Source organism: Chelon labrosus, assembly GCF_963514085.1.
Source record: "Chelon labrosus genome assembly, chromosome: 24".
Classification (NCBI taxonomy): Eukaryota; Metazoa; Chordata; class Actinopteri; order Mugiliformes; family Mugilidae; genus Chelon; species Chelon labrosus.
The window spans coordinates 3,050,033-3,067,239 of NC_140357.1; positions in this window are offsets into that span (position 1 = coordinate 3,050,033).

The following is a 17,207-nucleotide window of genomic DNA, read 5'->3' on the forward strand; positions in this document are numbered from 1 at the left end:
ACCAGACCCTTGGACGGTCTAGAGGGACCCAAAGCATCAAGAGCCTAAAACCTGTCTTTCTGCCTTTCCCTCCATCTGTCTTTCTCCCTCTTTCGTTCTTCTGTCTCCACAGCCCCGGTCTAGATGAGTCAGTCCTCAAAGTGTGATGAGCACCGTCGGCTGCATAATGCGAAGAGCCCGTCGCTGATCGACGACACTGTTACACACACGCTCACTGGCATGCCCACACTCACCGTCTCTCACACGCACACTCATACGCTCGCCTGCGAATAATGCTGTCCTGGCACATACATCCACAGGCAGAAGAGCCCCCTCTCATCACACGGCTCTCCTCCAGGCTCAGGATCCCCGGTGCTTCGCACTCACACACTCCGCTTCCACACACTTGTCCATCTCTCTCTCTCTCTGTGCTGCTCTCTCACACATGCACTGATGCTGCAGCACTTACTCAGTCAGAGCGGGAGGAGGGGAGCAGAAGAGTGAGGAGGGGGGAGAAAGGAAGAAATGACTGGGAGCAGAACGGTGGTTGGAAGGGAAAGGGGGGGGGGGGAAGGACGAATAACAGAAGGGTGCTCGAATGACAGAGTGAGTGTTTGCGTTTGAGAGTTGAAGCCCGAGTCACCGAAGGGACGACGGCGATGCGAGCGAAAGTGCGCATCAAGTAGCGATCACCCGGGAGAGGTGGAGGAGCGACAGAATGGACCGCGAGAGTGAATGGAGGAGTCAAAATGGATGGACGTGAGGAGAAAGGGGGGGAGAATGACAAAAAGGAAAGTCGCAGAAAGACGAGAGGCAGGAGGTGGGGGGTGGGGAGAGGAGGTGGTGGTGGTGGGGGGTGGGGTAGGGGGGTAATGTTTTTGAGAAAATTGAGCGGAGACTTGTGGCACACACAAGCATGCGCAATACGGGCGCACACAAGCGGCAGCCGTCACAGCGCAAAGGCTGACACAAGGCAGGCACAGGGTGGTGATTGTGGCGTGTGTGGAAAATTGGGTCGAAGGAGGAAGGAGGGAAAGGAAGGATGGAGGATGACAGAAGAGGAGAGGAGCAGGGTGTTGAATCATTGTGTCTTGGGTGATTATTTCCCTCTCTCTCCCTCTCTCTCTCTCTCTCACACACACACACACATACACACTCTCGACTGCAGGTGGTGCACAGGCTCGTTCACTCTGCTGCAGTCTCTCTACGCTTCAGTGGGAGCACATTCTCACTGCAGAACGCTTTTCTCTGCTACAACCCCCACCCCCTTCCCCTTCCCCCGCCACCGCCACCACCACCTCCGCCACCACCAGTTCCAATCCCCAACCCCTCCCACCCGGCACACCAACGCAATCACAACACATCAAAGCAATGAGCAGGGGGAGATAAAGTGTAGAGAGGACGCTGTTCTGTCAACCAAAGCTAGCTTAGCCCGGAGGGGTGGTGGGTGAGGTGGGGGTGTTTGGGGAGAAAATAACACAAATTGTTTGGCCCGCAAGAAAAAAAAAGACGTACTTTGCACATTATGCAATCTATGCATGAACGTTAACGGAATCAGTAGAATCTTGAGTCAGTGGTTGTGTGTGTCACCATTTCCTCTTTGCAGTTAAATGCGTATGTAATACACACAAATATCCAATCAAAGAAAGTAGTGAGGTGCCATTGAGCAAGGCGCTGTACCCCTACTGGAACATATTATAGAAAAATAAACAATAAAAAGCTATAAGTACATAGCTACATCATGGAGCATCACTTCCAGTTTCCAGTAACCTTGACCCGTGCTAAATATTTTGGGAAAGTCAATTTCCAACTGTATCCTGGAGCCTTGTTATGCAAAAGCAACATTTTCAGGTGTCAATCCGGGAACTCCTACATAGGCAACTGTCAATTGGCTTATCCTCTGGTGGTAAAGACCAATGTTTTGTGGAATACCCAGGCAAACGTGCCCTGCTAGGTGCACGAGTCATCGTTCGCAGTCCATCTAGCAGAATTTTCCCTAACAAGTCCACGTCTTAGTGGGCGCAAGGAAGTTTATCAACTTTGAGTTTATTCAAGGGATGGGAAGCTGAGGGACAATGATTGAGGGGTTGAGACGAGAAGGGTCGAAAGGATGGGAGAAGAAGGGTCAAGGGCTTGGCACCAGATGGGTTGAGGGCTTGGGATGAAGGAGGTCGGATGGGAGGAATGAGAATGGTCAAGGAGTTGGGATGGAAAGGGCTGAGGGCTTAGGATAAAAAGAGTCAGAGAGAAGGAATGAGAAGGGTTGGAGAGATGGGATAAAAGAGTAAGGTGTAAAGACCGGAAAGGGTCTTCAAATGCCCGGATGAGCATGTTTCCGGAAGCTTCACCTCCTTGTCCATCTGGTTCCCGTAATGAGATAGGGAAGAGGATGAAATAACGAGAGGTTTGGTGGGGTTAGGAGTTTAGAACTGAGACAAACATTGAGGGAGAGGTTAGACAAGCCTATAAAGGTAAGGTCTAAGTTATACTAAGACGATGAGGTCTACAACTGAATGGCTTACACCCATTTAACAGTTTAAAACCACTGCAATGGTTATGTTGGGATTGACCAGTCATATTCGAGTGGGCTTTGGTTGCAATACACAGCATTCCCTGGCGGCAGACAAGCCATTACAGACCAGAAAGCTTCCAGTACCAAAATCTTGTCTCTTTAGATTGTACATAATCACCTGCAGACGTCTGCAGATTATCACGACCTAGGTAAAAACAACTTTCTGTGTCTGGGTTATCAGAACATGTAGCTATGGTGACCAAGTTAGAAGGAACAAGTAATACAATCTAAAACGTACAGTTTAAAGGACGGATATCAGGTAAGAATACGCATTTATAATCATCACAATTAAATACTAGTCATAGATCAAATAATCAAAGCAGATAATATGAAGGAATGTTTAGCTGGTATACTTGGTAGCAAAAAGCAAATGTCTCTTGACTGTATTGCATTTTGGACAACTGAGGCTACACTAGGAGGAAAAGCAAAAATATTTTCCTTTACTATGATGTCAGTGTGATGCTGATTCAATATGGCAGCCCTATAGAAAGACGCCCGTGCTGTCCGAGTATAATTGATCAATGCCAAAATATGACATATCTCCTGGACATTTTAGCTCTCGCTGCTATAGCTGGAGCTATAGTCTCTATGCAACACATCTATAATTCGGCCTGCGGGAATAAGAAAAATGTTCCACCAACAAGGAAATGGGCGAAGAAATGCAAGGCAGACTGTGTATTTTTCCCTTTATGCCAGCATTATTGATGATGTCCCGTGGACCTGCTCCTGCAACTGGTTTGTTGCTTTACTTCGCAAGAGCTCCAACACATCTACGGCCTGTAGTAACATTTAAAAAATAAAGACAAAAACACCATGTCTGTTTTTATCAGTAGCATTTCTCTTTCATGAGCAGATTTTGCTTCCCGCAGGACAATGTATATTTGTGCGGCTCTGTGTTCTGTACAACTCAGTGTGAGGCTGGGCATGTGTCCCGCTCTCTTGGCAATGCGCTGACCTTTCTCATTAGGCATAAGTAACTTGCATAATCACTGCTGACTCCTATTGACTGGCCTGTCACGCCGCCTATCCATTTGACTGGAAACCCTGTGAAAAAGTGCAGGCTGCCAAAAAACTTCTCCCTCAGTGACTTTCTCCTGTCATCTGCAGGACGATCCGAATCTATCATTTTTCACCAAGTATACAAAAAAAAAACAAAAAAAAAAAACGGAGGCTCTTCCGCTCAGCCTCATCTTTTCTGTTTATTTGCTCGCAGCCAGGTGGTGTACATTTTTCACCGTGTGCAAACAGAGCCGGAGTAAATCAAATCCGAGGCAATGCTTTTCCCAAACAATAAATATAGTTCCGAATGTTTCCTACGTACATAATTTAATCCCCTGCCGTTTCGAGCGATGGGACAAGAATTTGTTCCCAGTTTGATGAGATTACAGACAAATGTTTGGGGAATTTTAGCAGAAGTTACACACTTGTTTGACTTTTTGTCTAACTGGAGATGGATTCTGTAAACTAATTTGCAGAGTTAAAAAACTTCAAACATTGCGTAAAGGGGAATTACCGTTTCTTTTACAACCTGGACCTTATTTCTTGCATAAAATACGATTGTTTACTCACCCATATAACTTTGGTGTTATTTGGAGTCGTTCGGAAGATATTTAGATCCAGTGGAGCGCCGTGTATATCCATATAGTGGGAGTGACTGGGGCACCGAAATGCAGCCTCTAAATAACGCATTATCTGCCGCGAAACTCGTTCATTTCACCAATATTTTGTTATGATACGCTAGTGCTATTCCCTGTTGAGTCCGGAGTTACCTGTTATCTATTCGCGGATGTGCAGCATTTTGTTGTTCTTCAGCTAGCTGTTCCTCTCTCTGCCTCCACATCCTCCTTTCAACGAGCTCCTCATCCATATACTCTAATCCATCCATATACAAAGTCGCCGTCCACAACCTGAGAATCAGAAAAATATTCAGCCATGTTGCAAAAAACTAACAGTAGCAAATTACAGGTAAACAAGCCGACCGTCGCGCAGAAGTTAGTAGGTCAATCTACAGACCCCGGATGATGATAACAGGTAACTCCGGACTCAACAGGGAATAGCACTAGTGTATCATAACAAAATATTGGTGAAATTAATGAGTTTCGCGGCAGACAATGCGTTATTTAGAGGCTCCGTTTCGGTGCCCCAGTCACTCCCACTATATGGATATACGCGGTGCTCTGCTGGATCTAAATATCTTCCGAACGACTCCAAATGGAACAAAAGTTATATAGGTGAGTAAACGATTGTATTTTATGCCAGAAATAAGGTCCAGATTGTAAAAAACGGTAATTCCCCTTTAAAGGGAAGCCTATGTAAAAATATCCACTACCCAGTACCTATAAAACTATGCAAACCCTTAAAGACTCATTTTTTAATTACGCACCACGTGGTTACTACTTCTTGGTCAGTGTTATTTGGCAAGAACTTACTAGTCCTGTCCAAGAAGTACTCCATTAAGCTTTGTTGTTTGTTGCTCTTCCCCTTTTGAATATCCAGACTACCGCCACCTGCTAGTATTAAGCCATTTCCACTCACGAAGAACGTACCAATGTGCCAGATGGTCAGTTGCATACTGCAGTCTTTGCAGTATTTCTAAGTGGGGCAACGTCACAGTTGGCCTTCATTGCCAGTAGTTCTTTGTCCATTTGTTGTGTCTGTACCTTAAGAAATCTTTGAGAAAGACCTCATTTCGGGTGACGATGCAGGTGAAAATTAGTTCACTGGCTCAGCAAACTAGAAGGTTTTTATGAGATTTCATGCAAGTACCTGATTATTTAAGATTATTTCCAAACAGCAGCCGGAGACAGCTTGGTTTGCTCAAATACCATTGTGGGGAGCATGAGAAAGGAGAGGTAGTGGGAGGTGCAGGGTTTAGTTTTCTGCACCAGCATCCCATTCACATTCAGTGCACAGAGTGTACACTGTACTGAGCAGACAGCAGATTAGCTCCCATCACACACCTCATCATTCACTAACGCGCAGGCTCATCTGCCTTCCATTTCTCTCCCATTCATTCTTAGACTCCCTCTTTTCACTTTCGCCTCTCCTTTGTTTTATTTTTTCCCCCCTTTCTCCTGTTTTCATTTGACGTCTCTTAAAAACAAAAAACAAAAAAACATTTCACTGTACGCATGGCAGTCCTGACTCTCGGGTGCAGATCGCCACACATAATAAATCATAATACATACTAATGGCAGCACCTCCTTGTTTCCGAAATGTCCCTCTTCATCACATCTAATCCAAGAAAAAGCACTGCAGAGACAGAGGTGACCCCCATGGCCTGTGATCAATGAATCAGTCTATTAAGTGAAGGTGCTTTGATCGGTAATTCTCAATGACACTGGATGATTGCAATCTCCAAATATCTTTAACCAGCTGTCTAACGCCACGTTTGATCGCATGACACTGCTTACGGAAAAGGTGAAAATAAAGGGTATGGAGCATGGAGTATGGAGTCCGCCTCTGCTTGGAAGAACCTTCAGGTGACAGGTCCATCTTTAGTGGGAGCAAATTATGTGCGGGGACAGGGAAGCACTTGGATGCGCTTAGAGTGGAGGTCTATGAGCGGTGACACTTCCGGGGCCCTGTGCCAAGTGAAACTCGGTTATCTAGAGATGCGTACTCCCCTCCCCCAATACACACTACTTCTAACCGTTCCTCCAGCCCCGAGGGAGAAGTAAAGACGGGAGAAAAGAGGTGATGATGAAGCTATTGACAGAAGTGTATCTGGACTCTCTAAGGACCTCTGCAGGATCAGTTTGTATTTGTTTTTTTTGTTGTTTTTTTTTTGTTTTCATTCTGGTCGACTTCATTGTTCATGCCTGAAAGTATTCATCACTATCAAGGAATTCCTACGTGCTCCCGGCAATTGTACCGTCTTACAGTCCGAACAAGGACAGCTGATTTGGGTTCAGCCACCGCGGGAAGAAGGTAATCAGCGATGCAAACGTCCCTGACGAGCCGCAATCAGGTATCAGCCAGACGACAGTAGTGTAATGCTACTCAACGGCGCGGTTATCATCGCAATCAGCTGCGGTCCAGGGCCAAATTAGAATCGACCCCCAACTCTCCACTCCATTTGTTTAAATCATCCACCTTGTGCAGCTTTCACCTTCACAAGCTTCTAAGTGAGTAGAAAGGAGGCTTATTGTTTAGGATTGTTTTTTTTAAGAAAAAAGGTACAGACATGGAGCTAAAAAAAGCACCATGCATGCTCACTTCTTCAAAAGTAGTCAACATAAAGGATATGGCGGAACATTTGCCAGATGTATGATCACAAATTGGACATTTGTTTAGCTTCTTCCCAGCATTTAATGGTCTCCAGGGGTAACATAATGTAAAAATGCAAAAAGTTCACCTTTACTTCAGAAACATGGCTACCTCCATAACAGTAGTTAATTTGCAGTACGAAACAGAAGTTGCAGCTTTTTGGGCCCCTCAGTTGTTGAAAATGTTGAGTCCAGATATAAGGTCCAGGTTGTAAAAAACAGTAGTTCCCCTTTAAAAAGACCCACATCTGCAATGCAATGGATCCTGAGCAGCAGCAGCTGGAAGAATGTCAAAATAAGAAGTCATTTTAGATGATGACATTTGCATGTATGGTAGCTACGAGGGGTCAAAAACCTAATTGTGAATATTATACTCCATTTCTGGTTATGGATTGTCCTCAATCACCACTGCCACGGCTCTGAATCATGCCGCATATGAAGGAAATTTCCACCTTTTATAATTGCTTAGCCCTAGTTACCTAACTCCCCCTCAAGCAAAGCAAGGTCAGCAATAAAATGAACATAAATGTTCAACTGTGAAATAAAATCTGCCAATGTCCCTGAAATGTTTCTGCTGTGTCAAAGAAACACAACGCAATAAACAGCAAAAAAAAACAAAAAACGTATTGTCCTCCTTATGGTCATCACATAATGTTTGCCTGCAACACAGCAGAAGGATGCTGTAGTGTGGCTATTTTCATTTGGATCAAGCCTGGAAAAAGCCTGAGGGAAGCTACCCCCCCTCCCCTTATGTCCGAACATCTAGCCCATAGCTCACGTCCCGCTGCTGACTTGGCTGTTTTCCAGGAGGGTTGTGGCGTGCTTTTAGCCCCGCTAATGTAGCTACCTATGTAGGTTAAAGACCCCCTCGTGGTCGACAAACACACCAGTGCCGGGGGGAGACGTCTCAAGGTGAACACGGTGTTCAGATCATACACTCCCCTTTTAGAGGTGCTGGAAACAATAAATAGGACAGAAACAACAATGTCACAGAGAAACGCTTCAGCTAGGATGGATTTATCCTGAGTGGCATAGGACGAAGAACTGTAGACACATGTGGGAAAGTGAGTTTTGCTCCCTGAAAGATGGGACCCTCTGCATTTAAACCGTCCTGTCTGCTGTGCTTAGGAATTTGCAGACCCCTTAATTTCCTAAATGAGCGAAGAAATCAATATGAAGACTATGGCCCTGTACTCAGTCTAATTATACACATTTATCACCAATCACAGCCTTGGATTTGAACACCGGCTGCAGAGGGTCTGTCGTACTGTACGGCGAAGTGACAGTTCAGCGCAATCCAGTTCATCCGTAAAGGAAGACTCAGCAGTGTGATATCAGGATAGGGGCTATTGGCAGTGCTGAGGATAAAGATTAGAGAAAATAACCATAAAAACCAGAGGGGAGGGAACACTGAATGGAGAATGACTGTCTTCTTGGTAATCACCGAACATGCATTGCAGATTGTACGAGACTGGGTAGAGCGCACTGCAAAAAACACCTTCAATTCAGTTCTATCATGAGCAGTAATTTGAGTTTTTTTTTTTTGCATGTTATGTTGCCCTATATAATTCTACAAAATCAAGAGTGTACATGTGTTCATTTATGTAGATGCTGAAGCTACGAAGAAAAATCCGGTCTGCAACAGACTGAACGACGAGTCTTTCACACTTCACTTCAGCTCTTCACGGGAAAATGCCGTAATCCCAACAATTACTGTGCGGCGGGAAGATGTCGTGAGATCTGCCTGGATCAGTGTGGAGGACACTTATTGGGCCTGAGGGATGGGGGGGGGGGGTCACTGTGGAGCACACCATACCAAGTGCAAACCCTTGGGCGTGGAGACCCAAATGACGTCAACGCGAAGCGGAACTGAACCGAACGCGCCACCAGCTGATAACAAACCTAACCAAGCGGAAAAATGATGATTACGATTTTACACCTTTAAGCAAGGTCGTAGAGTTTGCGCAGCAGGGTAGAGACCTTCAAGTGAAAGATTTATTTGCAAAACAGGCAACAAAGAGACGATCTGAAAGCCAGCGCGCTGGTTTCTTGATGTCCTTTGTCCGGACTCGACCACAGAACGAGAATTTATTTTAGCATCAAGTACACCGTGGCCTTGAAAGAGAGGACAAGAAAGGTGCAAAGCAGATGAGTTAAAGAGGACATAATGGATGTGGCCAAGAGTTAACTGTCACAAAGAGTGACGTTAAATTTACATTTTTACTGAATAAGAACATTCTGGAAAATGGATGGGGGGAGAAAAAAAAAAACACTTCCCACCCGTCAGGCGCTGGAGCAGTTCTCTTCCTTCTAAATCTCCTTATCTCAGTTGAGAGGGAGAGAGAAGAAAGAAAAGGGACTAATGGCAAAAGGATGGAGCAAAGCAGACTAAAACAGAGAGGGAAACACAGAGAGAGAAAGAGGAGGGTGGAGGTCGTATTAAGAGCAGAAACCGAAGGTGGATGAGGCGAGACAATTACGAGGAAAAAGGATTGGCGGAATGGTCAAAGTGAAGGAGGAAATATGTTAGAGGTCTTCTTGAAAATGAGAAAGACCTTTTCGGGTTTATTATGTCGTTTGAGTCCATGACTTTGCTTCTTGATCTGAATTGGGTAAATAAAACAAGTTGCGGGAAAAAATTGCGGAATGATTAACAGAGACCAACGCAGACTGCTGGTAGACAGTTGCATGAAAATGACAGCTCTCTGCTAAAGTTTGTGATCATTCTTAAAAGAAATTGTGGGATGTTACTGGTCATCTCTGGGGTCTGAGTCCCATCCATCCACCCTGACATCCTCCCTGGTAGATTATACAGCGCTGTAACATTTTATAACAGTTCGAGGACAGTTTCTGTATGATTTTTTTAAAAGGAGACTGCTAAATCAGCAGGGTCACAATCCTCCAGAAACCAAGGTGACAACATATTTATTATTCATTGGGCTTTTGGAGTGGTTTGGGACAGCCCATCAACCTTCCCTTAAGCCTGAAACTATGCACGTTAGTGTGTCTACAAGGGTAAATTTGTGTGTCGTTGTGTGTTTGGACACCAGTTCCCCCCTCCTCTTAACCAGAAGGTTGCACATATCGACAATTTTATAAGGTCAATGCAAACAGTTTGAGTTTGAGACTTGCTGTAGATTTGTACTTTTACCGTGATCCGGGACAGGCTATCAACCTTCCCGTGAACCAGAAATTATGCATATTTGTCTTGTGTGGCTACAAGGGTAAATTTGTGCATCATTGTGTGTTTGGACGCCAATTCCCGCTACTCTTAAAGGGGAACTACTGTTTTTTTAGTACTACTGTTATCATCATCCGGGGTCTGTAAATTGATCAACAGACCCCGGATGATGTCTTCTGACCTGGATGATGTCATCTCTGAGCACCGCGTGCACCCGCAACGGTTGGCTTGTTTACCTGTAATTTGCTACTGCTAGTTTTTTGCAACATGGCTGAATCTTTTTCCAATTCTGAGGTCGTGGACAAACAATACCAGTAGCAAATTACAGGTAAACAAGCTGAAATGAACATGGTGAAAATGAACGAGTTTCGCGGCAGTTAACGCGTTATTTTGAGGCTGCGTTTCGGTGCCCCATTCACTCTCACTACATGAATATACGCAGATCTAAATATCTCCCGAACGACTACAAATTACACAAAAGTTATATGGGGGAGTAAACGATAGTATTTTATGCCAGAAATAAGGTCCAGGTTGTAAAAAACAGTAGTTTCCCTTTAACCAGAAGTATACACATACCAACGATTTTATGGAAATAGAAATGCACTCGCTGTACATTTAGCACGATGAAGGTCGAATCGGAACGGAAATGCCAAATTCTCCTCACCCGCATTCAAATCTTTGACCAGATACTACCATTTCCGGAGAAACGACCACCGACAGAGACCTCTAGTCTCCTTCAGTGCCGAAGCCATGAAAGGCAGTGAGCAATGTGTCCCTCCTGAGGGAACGATGGCAAATGAACCATTCTAAAGGCCGAGTATATCCAATGGGAGACAACTTCAGGCATCGCTGCCAAACTGTCACAACACTGGCAGGCCACAAAACACTGACATACACAAGCACAGGCTGCTCCGCAAGCATGAACGAGTCAAATCACAGATATCACGATTTGGTCATATAACAAGACTTAATTGCTCGACAGCTGACTAAGCGATGAGCTGAAATGGACACACTTTGCATGCACGGGAAACACATGGCGGCAAACGCTATGCATCAAAGCCGGCTGACACTGCCGGCTCTTCTATCTGCCTTTGCCTGGTGCCGCTGCACTGTTGCTATGGGAGATGTTTATGTAAGCCATGCCTAATCCTGTTAACTGTTACTGCGGTGTTCAGCCATGCTGCACTGCAAAAAATGTCTCTCTCAAGTCCTTTCATGAAGCGCGATTGAGATTTTTTTTTTTCTTGAAACAAGTGAAAAGGGAGTCATTTCAGGCAAAAGGGAGCAGAAAAGGCAAAGCGGCAGGAGCGAGTGAGTTATAATGTAAAAATGCTGCCTCAAAATCCAGTCCAGTTTAACACTTAATCTGGTTTTAAAGTCAGTTTTTGAATTTCTGACCCACACTAAATTACCGTCTTTGTGTCAAGAGCTAGAGAGACAATGGTAAGAGACAAGGTAAAAATCATACAAGCCTTACAACCTCGTCTCATTTCCTAGGGCGCAGCACTTACACCTAAAACATGAACATAAACCCCCAGCCTCTCTTCCTTAGTCTTCAATCTTCACTTCTGTCACAAAAACACAACCTTTAAATATAATTATAGCACACATATCCCACCATCTTCCGCAGGAAAGGAATGGCAAGGGAGAAGTCTAAGCCTAATTATCCCGATTAAAAAAGGCAGAGTGTGTGAACGAGCCATACAAAAGAGGATTATGCAGACATGAAAGAAGAGAGAGCGGCAGAGGAAGGGAACAAGAGAGGAATGGCAGACGTCACACACATGCAAGCCTATACGCCGGAAACCACTGCATCGCTGTCTCCTGGTACCCCCCACCCCCCATCCAGTTCTCTCCACTCTCTTTTGCTCCATTAGCTTTATTACACTTCTCTTGGCTGAGGAATCGGGCCATTGTACAGTTACTTGATCGTCAAGGTCAACAAAAGATCCACTGTGATACTGTTCTGTAGTCAGTGTTTAGGTTTTTCCCAAAGCCATCAGCGGACCCGAACCACACACCAAGGTTTTAGCTAGAGCCAGTGCAATACATTCATTATGCATTAATTGCTCCTTAGTCCATCAGTGGCCCACTTAAGACCAGATTGGCAATATCTCAACAAATATCAGATGGATTACTGTGAAATTTGGCACAGGCATTCATGGTCCAAGGAGTATGAAGCTTGCTGACTTGGAAGATACATTGACTTTTCATCAAGCACCAACAGCAAGTCAAAGTTAACTAGTGGCAAGTTTGTGGCAAACCTATAACGACGTTCTAATTAGCTTCAGCTCCACTTAGCGCTAATTAGCAAATGTTTGCACTCCAATACTAAATTGCGATGGAGAATGGTAATGATCATACCTGCTTAACATCAGCATGTCGTCATTATATGTACGTTAGAATGCTGACCTGAGCATTTAGCCCGAAACCACAGCTGTGCCTCATTTTACAGCGCTGCAAACCTAGCGAAGGATTCTCTTAGGCTTTCTTAAATCTGCAGGAAAATCAGATTTGATTCTCGAATCAGGTGTTTAGGACAGAGTGTTTGCCAGAAGTTGCGCTAGACTTTTTTGTTGCCTGTCATTTTGACTGACAGGGTCATAAAAATACCGTCATAATCAATTTTTACCCATCTTGTCTGTACTCGGACCGGGACTGCTAGCGCTAACAGCTCTTAGACGGTACCGTAGGGTCGAAGTGCTTCGGTGGTATGCAAACTCTTTTATTTTGCACAATTTGCACAAAAACTCATCAGTCCTAGCAACGTGCTTTCATCCGATTCCTCCATTTTGGTAACCGTTAGACGCACAGACATAGACATATATACATATATATTGTATATATGTCTATGGTTAGCCGAGCTCTGACGTGTGCATCAGTATAATCGGTGTACCAGGAAATCGTGCACTGATAAAAGTTCCGCCATGTTTGGAATGCAAACTGCGATTAGACACAAGAGCCACCAAGTGGTCAGGGGTGTGAATTGCAATCTGTCAAAATGACAGATGGCCTTCAAACTTTTCCAATGACGGAAAATATTCGGTTAACGGGACCCCTGGTGTTTGCACAAATCTTTGCAAGTGATCAAAATAGATTTGTGTCTAGAAACATTTGCAACCTCTGCGACTGAAAATTGAAGAAAGTGCGGAAGTAACTGAAATTGCACTTCCTCGAATGGCCACTTGAGGCAGGGTCCAAAAGTGAGTGATTCATGTGTTCTTTCGACGTCTGTGTCTGGGAGACAAATGGCTGAAATGAGTAAAAAAAAAAAAAAAATGCTATCTACAGTAGATGTCCCCGTTACTGGCAACTGTACTTTGGTGAATTTTTATACAACTCGCCTGCTCAAATTGTATTGTGGCTAAAAGCTATGCAAAATTAGCCTCGGGTCCAGTTACGTTCCATGTTTTTGACCATTTTTGAACTAGCCAAGACTCAAGTTTGTCATGGTTCTGAGTTGGTTTTGGTTACTCTTGCCTCCCCTGTGTGTCTAGCATTTGGGTCCAACTCCACTGGAAACCGTGACAAGGTTGAGTCAGTGTCTAGCAAGATGGCGACAACCGGAGCGACCATACTGAGCTTCTAAACCCCCATTCAGGAACTCTATGGAGTTTATCCATCTTTGTACACAGGCAAGTGTCCAGACATCCCAAACCTAGTGGGTTTCTGTTGTAACTGCATAGGCATCAGTAAACAATGTAACCATGATGGTGACGTGGCTTTCAATTGTCTTGTTCCAGTGGCTCATTTTAGCGGCATGTAAGCGCCAACATCAGCAGACAATGTTCTTACAGTCTTTCCATGGAGTTCTTCTCAGAAGCACAGAGTAGAATCCAGGTTTTGGAGATGTTCTATGTCTCTCATACTGTAGAATTCAACTTATCTTGATAAGAAACTCTGTGTACAGTATACTGATCAACCCTTTTTTTTCTTGCAGTTTTTCCTCACTCTCAAACACACACACACACACACACACACACATTTCACCTGCACCTCCTCTCAGCTCTGTGCCAGCAACGCACAGCAGCTGAGCCTCCAGCCCATTAAACACAGCTTTGTTCTACTCAGCGCGTCATCATCACTCTGATGCATCTGCTGATCACAGCACGCCGAGGAACATTAAAACACGGGCCCTCCCAAACCTCTAACTCCCCCGTTCGCACCTCCCCGTCCCGCTTTACCCTACAGCGGAACATGGATAGAACTCCTGAAGGCACTTAGATGTCACTTATCGCTCGTGAGATCATGGATGTACACGGCGAGTGCTTGACCTCGTGCTCGAAGAAGAACATCCGTCCAAAGGCTAGGTCGCACTCGATGATTCAACGCTGATTAGAATTCTGACATGACCGTCATGCCCGACAGCACTCGTTAACCTTTAATATGGTTTAATGCCAAATGATTGACTTTATTTAGCGATCATTTTTTAAATTTAACAACTCTTTTGTCTGTACTTTTGTCTTTTTCTGTCCATGTAGGACTAAAACCTAAGTATGACCTTGGCAAGAGTCACCTTAGAAAAATAATTAAATGCATATATATATACGTATATAGATGCATCCTTTGAGTGATGGACTGTATGGATTTTACTCCACCAGCGTACAATATATTGCTAATACACCCCCCATGAGTGCATTTTGTATGTTCTGCACCATGGATGGCAAAACGCCGGAACCGGGATGCCTTCAGCTTGCAGGGGAAGAAATCGCCCATGTTCAGCAAAGCCAACATTTTCTCATTTGCTGTGCAAATGAAAACATGTATATAGATAAGCAGTTTTGTGTTGATGAGAGCTATTGTGAAAGGGAGTGTTGACTCTCACCAGCCAGCACAGCACAGCAACCCAGCCATGTGTGACATTTTCAATCATTCAGGGCCGTGTAACATCGCAGCTACACATACCACAATTCACCCAGCGTTCCTTCTCTCGCTTGTTACTCTTGTAATGTTGGATCCTGTGCTATAGTTTAGGAGGTCGAACGAGAAATTATTTTTTGCGTCCTTGCCTTCCGCCCTAATCCCGTTAAAGGTCATTCGGTCATTCTTTGGACTCGGCTGGCTGTTGGCATCTGCCTAATGTCTGGTTTAACGCTGACAGAATGACCGCGCTGGTGTTTTCGCCTCGATGCCAGGAGCCAGGGGCGCGAAACAAGATTTAAATCGTGCACCGAGCTCATTAAACGAGTGACAAACCAGTGGTAGTCGAAAACCCGTTTTTTCGTGCCAGCTCAGCGGCAACAACAGTGGGGTGGCGGATTTAGATGGAAGCCATGCCATGAGATGGTGGGAGTTTGGATCAGAGACCCAGGCGTGAACACACACACACAAAAAAAAACTTGTGCTTCATAATTGCTTGCAGAAACAACATGTGACCATTTACAAATGTATGGGAAGGCATGTGGTATAAAGTCCGATTTCAGAGAAGGAAGGGTGGACGATGCTATACGTAACTTTCAGCCCTTTAATCAGGAGTCCATGTCATATTTGAACCATTACTTTTACGAAATTCTTTTTGTTTTCAGTTGCTGTTTGGTTCGGTTCATGCAGCAAAACTCTTTAGTTCGTATCAGAAAAAGATAATGGTTCGGACCAATTTACCTGCCTACAAATTCTATATGGCGGAAAGTTGGTCTGGAACCACTCCGTTGGGAACTGATCATGCTCCTGCCAAGATCTGCTGGGCTAAGAGAACCATTCGGAATGGACAGCACAGTTCGGTTGAATTCATATAGAACAAAATGGATGCAATCTGAGAAGTGAGCTGTTAAGAGTTCGCCATCACGTCTGATTCCAACAGCAAAACAACTTTAAAGGACGAACGATTAACAGCGATTGAAGCCACTGGCCGAAAATGTCTTAAATCACTTATATACACTATTCCATTGCTCTGATTGGTTGTGGGACTATCCAGTTGCACATAGAGGTATTTTTCCTGTGTATTGGTTGAAAAACAAACCATAAAAAATCCAGATAGTGTTACCAGACTCAGGTTCTAATAAGAATTGAGTCTAGCTACACCTGTTTACGCACTAGCTGGGGGATCTACTTTTTAGCCGATGTTTCTACGAATATCCTATTAAATGCACCGGGAATCTCAATTTATGTCAGATTTTATAAATTAACACTATTTTGGTGAATTTTATGCCTTATTAATTAATATATTATTGAGACCTTTGTTTCTTTAATTGTTTTCTTTGGCAGTTTTGGTCCTCCATAGATCCATTAACAATAGTTTGTAATGCTGAATCTGGGGTCTTTGTCAGTTGTCATTTACAAAACTACTAAAGAGAAACAACTAGTCTAACTCTAATATATCCCTCTAATGTACCACTATGTGTGAGTCTTTGTGTATTCATAGCAGTATGTTTTGTAATGTAGTAAGTATATAAGCTCTCGTATGTATTATTAAGAGGAACTAAATATTTAAATTGCACAGTTTTACCTTTTGCTATTTGAAGAAATAATGCAACGCATACAGTATGACCCACATATTGCTGCAAACATCTCACTGTCTAACACTCACCTCTTGCCTCCTACTGTATCACTCTCCATGCATGGGTAAACACCAAACATGCACCATGTCGCGCACACATTGTGCGAGCGGCGGTTTGACATTGTACAGTTTGAGCGGTGTGTGATTTGAAGAGTGACCCGAGCGGGTGGAGGGTAAACGGAGTGACTCCCCGGGGGGGTAGCTTGTTCTCCGTGGCCCTCTTTTAGAGTTCAGACAAGTCCCGTGACGCTGGGAGATTAATGAAGCTGCACCGGCACTGTGATCCCTGCAGGACACACACTCGTACATGAGCACACACTATTCGTTTCAGATTATGACAGCTGCTGCGTGGCCACACTGGTGTGAGCCTAACAGGAGATAGACTTTTACATCTGCAAACAAAAGTGTGCAAATAAACTGACTCCATAAAGACTCATTTTACCTTCGAGAAAGATTTAACATATCAAACATTGCATGTCAGTGGCATGCTGACTATTGGCCACTTCGGAATCGTCAACAACATCATCTGCAAATCTTCATCGTTCACATATAGGAGGCCTGGTTGTGTCGATCCCTATTCTAGAGTCAGGCGATAATGCAAGCGAGCCCCACCAAAGCATTAAAAAAAAAAAAAAAAAAAAAGAAAGAGTCAGGAGGATGTCGCATTAACACAATGGACTAATCTCACACCTGCAGTCAGGTCAGATGTCT